The sequence below is a fragment of the Cervus elaphus genome, chromosome 18, assembly GCF_910594005.1.
Source record: "Cervus elaphus chromosome 18, mCerEla1.1, whole genome shotgun sequence".
NCBI classification, from domain to species: Eukaryota; Metazoa; Chordata; class Mammalia; order Artiodactyla; family Cervidae; genus Cervus; species Cervus elaphus.
Window position 1 is genome coordinate 83559601 of NC_057832.1, and position 10994 is coordinate 83570594.

A 10994-nucleotide genomic window follows, 5' to 3' on the forward strand; every position below is an offset into this window, starting at 1 on the left:
TGTGTGCACAGGGCTGAGTGGGCAGAGCTAAAGGCCCCATGGAGTCCCAGCCCACAGAGGCAGAAACTGTAGCCCCTGAGGTCGGGCCTCATGCAACCTCTGAGGAAATGAGAGCCCTCTGCATCCAGAGTCTCCTGTAAAGGTCAAGACCCTGTCCATTTTGAAATCTCAAAATGTGCTTAAAATGAGATGTCAAACAAGTCAGCATGAGGAAATGTGAGGAGGGTGCTTTAGGAAACCACCTCTTCCCCAAAGGTCATAGGTGCAGCCCCTCAGCAGAAGGTCCCCACCTGTGGGCCATTGGGGAATCTGAAGTGTATGGGCACGCGGTGTGTTCACATATGTATATGTGTGTCATGGGTGCATGTGTCTACACCTGCATGTGCACACGGTGACAGGATGCCCCGTTCCAACTCACCACCTCATCAGCACCCACAGACACATCTGCTAGGACCAGCGTCAGCTCCCCAGTGTCCCTACTCTGACACCCAAAGCCGCCCTCTGCTTTCTCGACGGCTTCCGTGACCAGAAATGAAAGGACCCCTTGCTTCTCGGCTGGAAGTCCGCTGAGGAGAGAAAGACTGAGCCAAAAGATATTTTAAACATCAGAGACACACGCTGAGACGCCCCCGTGCTCCTCCCGTGCCTAGAAATGCATGAGGTGCGTGGTGGGAATTCATCCATTACCAAACCTACACAAAATACACATTCCAAACGTTGTGAATTTCTCCAAGATCTGAAAAGGAGGGAATGACTCAATGGCTTGATTTCTTTTCTTTTCTCTGGTGCATCAGTACAGTGTCTGCTTCCAGGCCTGGCAAGTGCCGGCCAGACTCCACTCTGTGAAATGAGTGTGAGTGGCTATGTCGCTTGGCTGGGGGAGGGGAGGGGAAGAGCAGGCCCTGCTGGTACCCCTGGGCCACAGCTCCCACATGTGCTATTCTCCAGGATGCCTTGCATCTGACCCGGCTTTCCCTGTCCCCACAACTGGTCCCCCCGCTGTGTCCCTCTACCCCCAGGGCTCTCAGACCCCCGCCAAGCTCCCAAGCCCTGGAGGCCACCTCTGCCTGCCCCCCACTCCCCCCAGCCCTCTCTGTACCCCCACCGTCAGGCTCCACTCCTGGCCATGGCCTCCCTGCCTCCCTGTCCCCATTCCTGCCCCCAAGGAGACCAGAGCGGTGGTCTCAATCTCCTGCATCTTGTCTGTGTGGGAGAGCTGCCAGGACTATTGCAGCTGCAAACTACACAACCCACCCCAACAGGCTGAAACCCTGAGGACCAGGTTGGGCCCCAGGCTAGAACTCATAACCCGAGGGTGGGATCCACGGAGACCAGTTCACAGCAAGGCTGCCAGCAACACAACAGGGCCCCTACCCTTGTCCTGCAGAGGACACACAGGCTATTTCGGCTGTCCCTTCAGAACAGGGAAATGCCCTCACACTCTTTGGCCCCAGTCAGGTCATGAGGCCATTGCTGACCCATCAATGTCCCTGGAAGGCTGAGCGTTGACAGTCTGGGGCCTGGGCTCCTGAGTGCCGCCCCGGGGGGTGTGGGTGTGGGCTGATGTGAGAGGTGAACAATCATGACTCAGCCCTGAGGGGTGAGCCCCAGGAGTGGAGCAGTGGGGGTGGCGGGCAGAATGGGCAGGAGGGGGCCCTGTGGCCACAGGATGGCTCAGCATAGCCTCCTCCTACTCGGTTCTGCCTAAAAGCCTGAGGACCGTACTCGGGTGTCATGTGCCCAAGGAGGCAGGGCTGCTATCAAGGTGGCCCCAAGGGGTCACAGCTCCGGGCTGTGCCTGTGTGAGCCCCTCCAGTGGTGACTCTGGGCAGGGCTGGGTGCCTTCGCTCCACCTTCATAAACAAGACACCCCCAGCTGGGACACTAAACCCTTATTCTCTCACAGTCCCAGAGGCTGGACATCCTGGTCTCAGCATGGTCAGGGTCTGGTGGCAGCTCTCTTCCTGAGTGCAGACAGCCGCCTTCTCCCTGTGTCTTCACATGGCAGAGAGCGAGCTCTGGTCTCTACCTCTTCTTCTTTTTTTTAATAATTTTAGTTACTTATTTACTGATTTTTGGCTGTGCTGGGTCTTCACTGCTGCACAGCCTTTCTCTAGTTGCCGTGAGCGGGGTCTACTCTTCGTTGTGGTTCTCAGGCTTCTCACTACAGTGGCTTCTCCTGTTGCAGAGCATGGGCTCTAGGTATGTGGGCTCAGTAGCTGGGACATGTGGGCTCAGTAGTGGGGGCATGTGGGCTCAGTAGTGGGGTATATGGGCTCAGTAGCTGGAGTATGTGGGCTCAGTAGTTGGGGTATGTGGGCTTCAGTAGCTGGGATATGTGGGCTCAGTAGCTGGAGTATGTGGGCTCAGTAGCTGGGGAATGTGGTCTCAGTAGCTGGGGTATGTGGGCTCAGTAGTTGGGGTATGTGGGCTCAGTTGTTGGGGCATGGTGCTCAGTAGCTGGGGTATGTGGGCTCAGTAGTTGGGGTATGTGGGCTCAGTAGTTGGGGTATGTGGGCTCAGTAGCTGGGGTATGTGGGCCCAGTAGCTGGGGCATGTGGGCTCAGTAGTTGGGGTATGTGGGCTCAGTAGTTGGGGTATGTGGGCTCAGTAGTTGGGGCATGTGAGCTCAGTAGTTACAGTTCCCAGGCTCTAGAGCAACAGGCTCAATAGTTGTGGCTCACAGGCTTAGTTGCTCCGAGGCATGTGGGATCTTCACAGGTCAGGGATCAAATCCTGCATTGGCAGGAGGATTCTTTACCACTGAGCCACCAGGGGAGTCCTCTTCCTCTTCTTATAAGGACTAATCCTATCTTGGGGGCCCCACACTCATGACCTCACCTAGCCTGACCTGCCGTCCCAAAGACCCCACCTCCAAACATCATCACAATGTGGGGGTTTCAGGTGTCAACATTTGAATTTTGGAGGGACACAAGCATTCAGTCCATGACACCGTGTGACTCACTTTGGCCAGTGGGACATTGTGGGTGTGAGGCAGGCAAGTCTTTGATAAGCACCTGCTTACCTGGAATCCGAATTTCCCTGTGCTATGAAGAAGCCCAGTGTACCAGTCAGCTAGGGCTGCCATAACAAACCACACCCTAGGCCACTTAGACAACAGAGATTTGTCCTCACAGTCCTGGAGGCTGGAAGTCCAAGACCAAGGTGTAGACAGGACCAGTTTCTCCTGAGGCCTCTCTCCTGGGCTTGGCCATCTTCCCTCTGTGTTCTCCGTGGTCAACCCTCTGTGCATTTCTATGTCGTAATCTCTTCTTATAAAGAAACCAGTCCTATTGGATTAGGGTCCACTCAAGTGATCACATTTTACCTAAATTGTAGTTTGAAAGACCCTATCTCGATATACAGTCACTTTCTGAGGTCCTGTGGGTTGAGGCTTCAACACATGTGTTTGAGAGATTTAATTCAGCTGCAACACCCAGTCTAAGCCATATCTCCTGTAATACCATGTGGAGAGAAAGGCTCAGCCCTCCCAACTGCTCTTGGCCCCCGACTGACCTGTAGTTACAGGAATGCCTTCCTATTGTTGTTCGGTCACTCAGTCATGTCCAACTCTTTGCAACCCCATGGACTGCAGCACACCAGGCTACTCTGTTAATGAGATTCTCTAAGCAAGAATACCAGAGTGGGTTGCAAGGCCTCCTCCAGGGTATCACCATGCTGGGGGTGGGGCTGCCCAGAGTCTCTGTGCATAGCATCTGGAATTGTACGTGGGCCATCTTGGCCACTGGCGTGGTGGACAGTCAAAGTGCAGCCTGAGTGTTTACCTACCTGGCTAGGTGTGGTAGAGGAGTCCTTGTGGCCCTCTGTCCACCTTGGCGTGGCTTTGGGTCTTGGCTAGGAGCCTTGCTTGCTTGGTCAATCTGCTAATGGACCACAGTTCAAGCAGTATAAACAACAGATGTTTACCATCTCACAGTTCTGTACACTGCAAACCCAGGGTAAAGGCATTGGCAGGGTTGGTTTCTCCTGAGGCCTCTCTCCTTGGTGTGTAGATGACCATCCTCCCCTTGTGTCTTCACAGCAGTGTCCCTCTGTGCATGTCTGTGTCCTGATCTCTTCTTATGAGGACACCAGTCATATTCAATTAGGGCCCACCCTAACAACTTCCTTTTAACTTAATTATCTTTTTAATGACCTGATCTTTGAAGAATCCCATTCTGAGGTCGGGGGTGGGGGTGGGTTAGACTCCAACATGTGAACCTGGGGGGCACAGTTTGACCCACAACATTTCCATGAGTCTCTTTGACCCTCACAAGAAGTCAGGGCACGTGTGGAATGGGCACTCTTCCCCATCTTATAGATGAAGTGACTAGGATGCGAGACAGTGAAGTCTGCCTACCAGCACAGAGGCGGGAGGATCAGGGAGGGGTCACCCAGCCCTCCATCTCCTTTCTTGCTTGTTGCCCGAAAATCAGCGCTGAGAAGAGCACAGATGAAACACCTTGACAACACACACAATCCACAGCTGTCTATGACCCTCCCTCAAAGGGCTGGTCGGGCAGGAAGCAGGGTGGGAGGACATGGAGAGGCAGGGGAAGAGTGTGGCTGGACAGCCCCGGAGAGATGAAGCCTTACTTAGTGACCACAGCTCTGCACACCCCCATTTCTGCACATCTAAAATCACAATGATCTGAATGTCAACATTCCACTTCTCTCACTATTTACGTTTTCAAAAATTAAGCCAAATCACAACTGGCAGGCATTCTCTGAGGATATCTACCCACCCACACAGGTCCTGTGAGCCTTGACGAACTTGCAAGCTTCAGCCTGAGTTTGTAAGCAACTGAACAAAGTCACTTACAAATAAAAATATGGACCTTCTTGGATTTAAGCGGCCATATTAGGGAAAGTGTAGGAGGTAACTGAGTATGCTATTAACAGAAAATCACTCTCGGACAGCACCAGACAGGTGATGTTCCAGCCTTGGCCCACATGGCTTGGCAGGTGCCTGGGCAATCACCAGCACCTACCTGGTCCTCCAGGCTGCCCCTTCCTCTGCCCACTGCCCCAGGTCCTGCCAGACTACCACACTTCTGTGAGAGGTCTGCCCTCAATCACAGGCATCTGTCTGGACTTACCCTGTTTTCTAACCCTCCTGACAATTTTACCCGACGAAGATGACAGCAAAAGAGATGACAATCAATGAGACAGGGTGGCCAAGTAGGATCCCACATCCGAGGTACTAAATCAAAAGCAAATTGAGACATATCTTTGCATTTAGTGAGTCTTAAAAATTTTGTGTGCCAAGTTGAAGGCGCAATCTCTGATGCTAACATCTCACAAGAATCCATCTGTGTGCCCAACTGATCTTGGAGGAGCAAGCTGGTCTTTTTCTGGGGTTGCTTTATATGGACCATGCTGTTCCTTGGCGAGGCAGCACCCACCTCTGCAGGCTCATGCTGAGTAATGTGTGGTTGTGATCCTTCTAGAACCTCTTACCTAAGAGCAAAATGGCCTTGCCTGTTTGTTGTCTTTTCAAGTTATTTCTGTCTCTTCCCTGTATGGGCTTCCCCAGTGGCTCAGCAGGAAAGAATCCACCTGCAATGCAAGAGACACAGGAGACATGAGTTTGATCCCTGGGTCAGGAAGATCCCCTGGAGAAGGGAATGGCAACCCACACCAGTGTTCTTGCCTGGAAAAAATCCCATGGACAGAGAAGCCTGGCAGGCTGCAGTCCATGGGGTTGCCGAATTGGACATAACTGAGTGACTAAGCACATCTAAGCCACATCCGTCCCTGTATGGTTTCTTTTGTTCCAGAAATGGGTCTGCACACAGACCAGAAAAGTGCAAACCCTGGCAATGAGTTCAAGTTCCAGGGCAGTGTTCAGATTCTCTGAGCTTCAGTTATTTTATCTCTGAAAAGCGACGGGGATAATGGTGCCTATTTTGATAAGTTGCAGAAACATAGCCCAGCACACCCATGCCTGAAGACTTCCCACCCCATTCTTCTTGCCTTATCATTTACCATTTTTTAAAGAGGTGGTGGCTACCCTCATCACCTCTCACCCCACAGTGAGCAAAACAGTGATGGGGGCCCAATAAGGAGCAAAGAGCAAACAAAACAATGAGGACTGGCGGGGGCACCATCAGCGCTGAGCTCCAGGAAGCCCCTCTGACTGCAGCACAAAGGGCTGGGAGACAGAGATGCTGAGACACGTTGGTTTTGCTGAAGGCAGAGCCAAGGGTGGGACGGGAGTGCTGGGAAGGCATGATGGCTCCCAGCCTGCTGGCTGCCTGTATGAGACTGCATCTCCGTGAACTGGGAAGGAAGGAAGGTTTGGAGGAGAGGATGGAGGGATGCCGAGCCAAATGCACCCACCATCTGGAGCCGCAGCTATTCTGGGCCCTGAGCTTCAGAGTGGAGCAGGGTGTTCCCAGACCCAGGGGAGAGAAGGTGATGGAGGAGGGGAAGGGAGGGGTGGAGGGCAGGGGCTTCCCAGGGCTGGAAGCAGATTCAGGTGATGGAAAGGTAAGCAGCATTTGTCCCCTTCTGCCAGGTGTCCTGGTATAACCACCAGCCAAGCCACCCAGAGCTGAGTGGCATCCACAGCCACTGAACCCAGAGTCCCAGAGTCCCCACCGGGTCAGAGAGCAGAGTGTGGCTTCTTCACGTGTCCCTATGGGAGGGGATGCCCACTCCATCTCCTCCTTTGGTGGGTGGAGTTTTGCTCTTTAGATGGAAACTGGCGATGCTGCTCTGCCTTTTCAGTCTGTGGAAGTCGCATCACATGGCCCTCGCCAGGGCCACCCCTTGAAGACAGAGAGGATGCCATCTCCTCAACCACACCCCTCTGCCCCAGCCTCCCAGGTGCCCCTGCCACACACACAGTCCAGGTGCTGAGTGCTGACCCCCAGACTCACTACCATGTCCCAGGTCCTGGGGCTGCGGCTATGTCTCCACCCCCAGACCCGCCCTTGTGCGTTTGGGGAGCTTTAACCCAAAAGTGAAAGTGAAGTGAAAGTGAAAGTCGCTCAGTCGTGTCCGACTCTTTGTGACCTCATGGACTATATAGTCCATGGAGTTCTCCAGGCCAGAATACTAGAGTAGGTAGCTGCTCCCTTCTCCAGGGGATCTTCCCAACCCAGGGATCGAACCCAGGTCTCCTGCATTGCAGGCAGATTCTTTAACAGCTGAGCCATCAAGAAGCCCAAAAACAGAGCCTAATAGGTGTCCTCCTTGTCCCATCTCACTGCCTGCCTTCTAATCACCATAAATCATAAAAGCAACTAAAATGGAGCTGACACCTTCTGAGAAATGGCAGATTCAAAAGAGCTTTTTTCAAAAAGTTTTAAATAAATGACAAAAGCAAGAACAACCTAAAAACTCATCATGAATGATGTAAGAAGTTTAAATTCCATAGCGATTGAGAATAAAATACAGAAAAATATTGCTTTCAGTAATGAAACATTGGTCTCTCACTTTCAAATCTTCATTAAAGTCTCAAAAATCCCCCAAATACTTTATTTCAGCACTGTGTCAAGGGTTTTCTCTGGATAAGAAAACTTCCAGAAAGATACTCATTCTGTCTAAACCAATGTAGAGTTTTAGTGCAATGCCATCCCAATGGCATTTATTTCTACTAAACAATAGATTCTAAAATTTATCTGAAAAAATAATGACATGGTAAGAAACTTTTTAACATGAAAATTGATGAGGGAGCTTCTCTTTTGAGATAACTAAATGATTCAGAGGGAGGGGGAGGGAAAGAACATTATTTTAAAAAGAAAAAGCACATGAAGATTCTCAGTGATCTCAAGAGGCATGTCCAGCCCCCGACAGCCGGTCAGTGACATGGGTGTGCAGTCCATCCACCGGCCTTGCCATTGACTGTGTCTGTCATGGGAAGTGTCCTTCAAGGAGGACTTCCTCTGAGTGACACAGATGTTGAAGGTGCAGATGTGGCTGACAAGCAAGATGCAGCTGCTGTTTCCCAGATTTAATGCAAATATACCCATACAGCAACCACCCCCCCACCCCACCCATCGCCATACACACAGGGCCTGTTTTCAGGTGGGAGGTCCTGTCCTATGGACACAACAGAGAGGCAGCAGCCTAACTCCCTAGATGGTAACTTCCAGCTCATCTGAGTACTTGTGCTTTAAGAACAAGGCCCGTCCCACCCCTCATCCACTGCCCAGTAGGGTGATCTCTCCACCAGGTGAGCGAGGCTTAGGGAGAAGCCTTCCTGAGTCATATTCCCACCTCCATTCTGAGGTGGGAGGACATTGGTCATTGGTGCCCTGGTTGCACCAATCACTCTGTCATTTCAATGGTATTCAAGTGAGTTTCCACAGGCTCTCAGACCACGTCGGACGTCGGACACCAGGCAGCAGGCCTCACGGGACTGGACTGCAGGAGAGCATGGGAAGGAGTGGAGTCCAGATTCCGACAAGCCCTGTGTTTGGGCCCTGCTTCCACCACAGCCTTATGTTAACTACAAATTGGCACTCACCATGGGTGCTTGCCATCTACCTCTACAAGGATCAAATCATGTGCTGCTGCAGCTGCTGACTTTCAATACCCGCTGAAAGAAGCTCAGGGTGAAGAACAGAAGGAGGCACTCTGGGCTCCGGGAAAACTGGCAGAACAGGTTCTTCAGATAGTTAGATATTTCAGGAACTGATTTTATGAGCCCAATTCTTGTATCTCCTCATATCTTAGAAAAGCACCAAAATCCTTCGTGGTGACAACTGCTCCTTGTGACAAGCAGAAACCTTCTAGAAAAATATGTGCTTGATTGCATGTACTTCCCCTTCACAAAAATCACATACATACTGACCTCCCCACTACCTTCTGGAGCAGTTTCTCAGAGCTATCTGAGATGCTGTCTCCCAAGCTGTAGTCCTCATCTTGCTCCAAGTAAAACTTGGCACAACTCTCACATTGCCCTTTTTTCTTTCAAGTTGACACCTACCTGAAACTGGGTTTACTCCGCTCTACAGTGGAGACCATAACAGCACCTACCTCAGGCTGAGGGAATTAAAGCTCACAAGAATCTTATAGGTGAGGCTGGTGTGTAGCCTGTTGGGGGGTGCAGGTAAAGTCCCAGATCTGTCACTTTGGCTAGGGCGCCTCAATATGAAAGAAGCAAACTATGTCTCTACCACCAGCAGCATTTTTCATTAAGCACACCTTATCATATGTGGGTCTGTTTTCTGTATTAAAGGAAATAACACCCACGTACACGTAGAACACTCTGAGCCCATTAGAGGACTGAGGTTCACCAGGCACCTGTGACCAAGTGACCTGAGCACCAAGTGACCTGAGCACCACAGGGTTTCACCAAGCTATTTCACCTTTGTCAGCATCGCTCAGTCGTGTCCAACTCTTTGCAATCCCATGGGCAGTAGCCCACCAGGCTCCTCTGTCCATGGGGTTCTTCAGGTAAGAATACCAGAAAGGGTTGCCATTTCCTTCTCCAGGGCATCTTCCTGACGCAGGGATTGAACCCAGGTCTCCTGAATTGCAGGCAGGTTCTTTACCAGCTGAGCCACCAGAGAAGCCCAGGGTGGCTGCCAAAACACAGATAAGAAGAACACAGCTGAAATTTTAATGAGTCCTTCAGGCTGAGTGTGGGAAGGTGGGTCAGAATCCCTAGAGGCCCAGACACATGGGCCTCCACACCCACATGGCATCCAATTCAAGGGCCCCCATTGGGTGATCCTGAGAAAAGCAGAGGGCAGGCTATGCACCCAAGGGAGCCCCTGCTGGGGCACAGGTGTGGGGAGCAGGCTGGACTTAGAGGTACTATGGGAGCCTGAGGAGACCGTCTAGGACTCCAGGCCCTGCAGGAAGTCCAGGTGGTGGTTAACTACCAGTGGAGACAGACACGAAATCTGATCCCTTCTCTGATGCCAGAAAAGGTTTCGCTGTCACTGAGGGAGAGGAAAGAAACCCACCTGTGCCCCTGCAGCTGCAGTGAGGCCAGGCTAAACCACCTGCCCGTGGCATGCCAGGGTCCTGCGTTGGTACAAGACAGCATCCAGACACAGGGGAGGAGGCAGGAGTCGTGCCTGCCCTCCAGACCCTCTCATGGGGGAGACAACCCCTGCCACAAGGGGTGCTGGCCGGGCCCACCCAGAGGCTCAGGGTGCCAGAAACCCTCACATCGCAACCCCTCGGCACCGGCAACAGCAATTGTGCTCTGAGTAAAATCGTCAGTGCCTGCTTGCACAGCTGGGCTGGACGGAGCAGAGAGGTCCCTCCCACGATGCTAGCCAAGCAGGTTTCCCACAGGGCAGACGGGAGACATCGGGCACAGGGAACTGCAGGCTTGCCTGAGGCCACCATTTCCTGGCATTCAGGGGACAATGTGGCTCATTGGCTGGAGGGAAAGTGGAATGAGGAGAGGGTCACAGAGGTGGGCAAAGCAGAGCAAGCATTTCATGGCACCCGGGACACATGGGTAGTTCACCTGCTGTCACTTCGCGCCTGGATGATTTCCTGGGCAGCTCCTGCCCGGTGTAGCTGGTGAGCAGAAGGGAATGGAGGGTCATCAGGCACCGAGTGCTCCCCGCCCACCTCGTGAGGACCAGCCGGCCAGGCCCAGCCCACCGCCTTCACCAGGGTATCAGCAGGACCACGTCTTTGTGTCCTGCCTCCTCACCGAATGCCACCTCCTTTCATATTGGTTCTTTTGCAGCTCAGCTCCAAGGCTCCTCCCCTTTCCCACCCTTAAAACAAAACTCCTCCACATCTCTGAGCTGCTCGCCCTGCCCAGCAGGTTTGAGCATCCCTCCATTACCACTATGTGTGCATACATTCAACCTCCTACATTAAATATGATGCCTCTGGTAAACTCAAGTGAGGGCAGCACCAGGCAGAGAGCCAGCCCCTCTGACCCAGATGCTGCTGGGTTGAGAGGTGGCCGAGGTGAACGGCATGGCTAAGGCCTATGCAGGGCCAAGCCACGAGTCATGAGGATCACGGAGTGTTATGTTTGCTGCAATGAAAATGGTTTAAAGGGACAT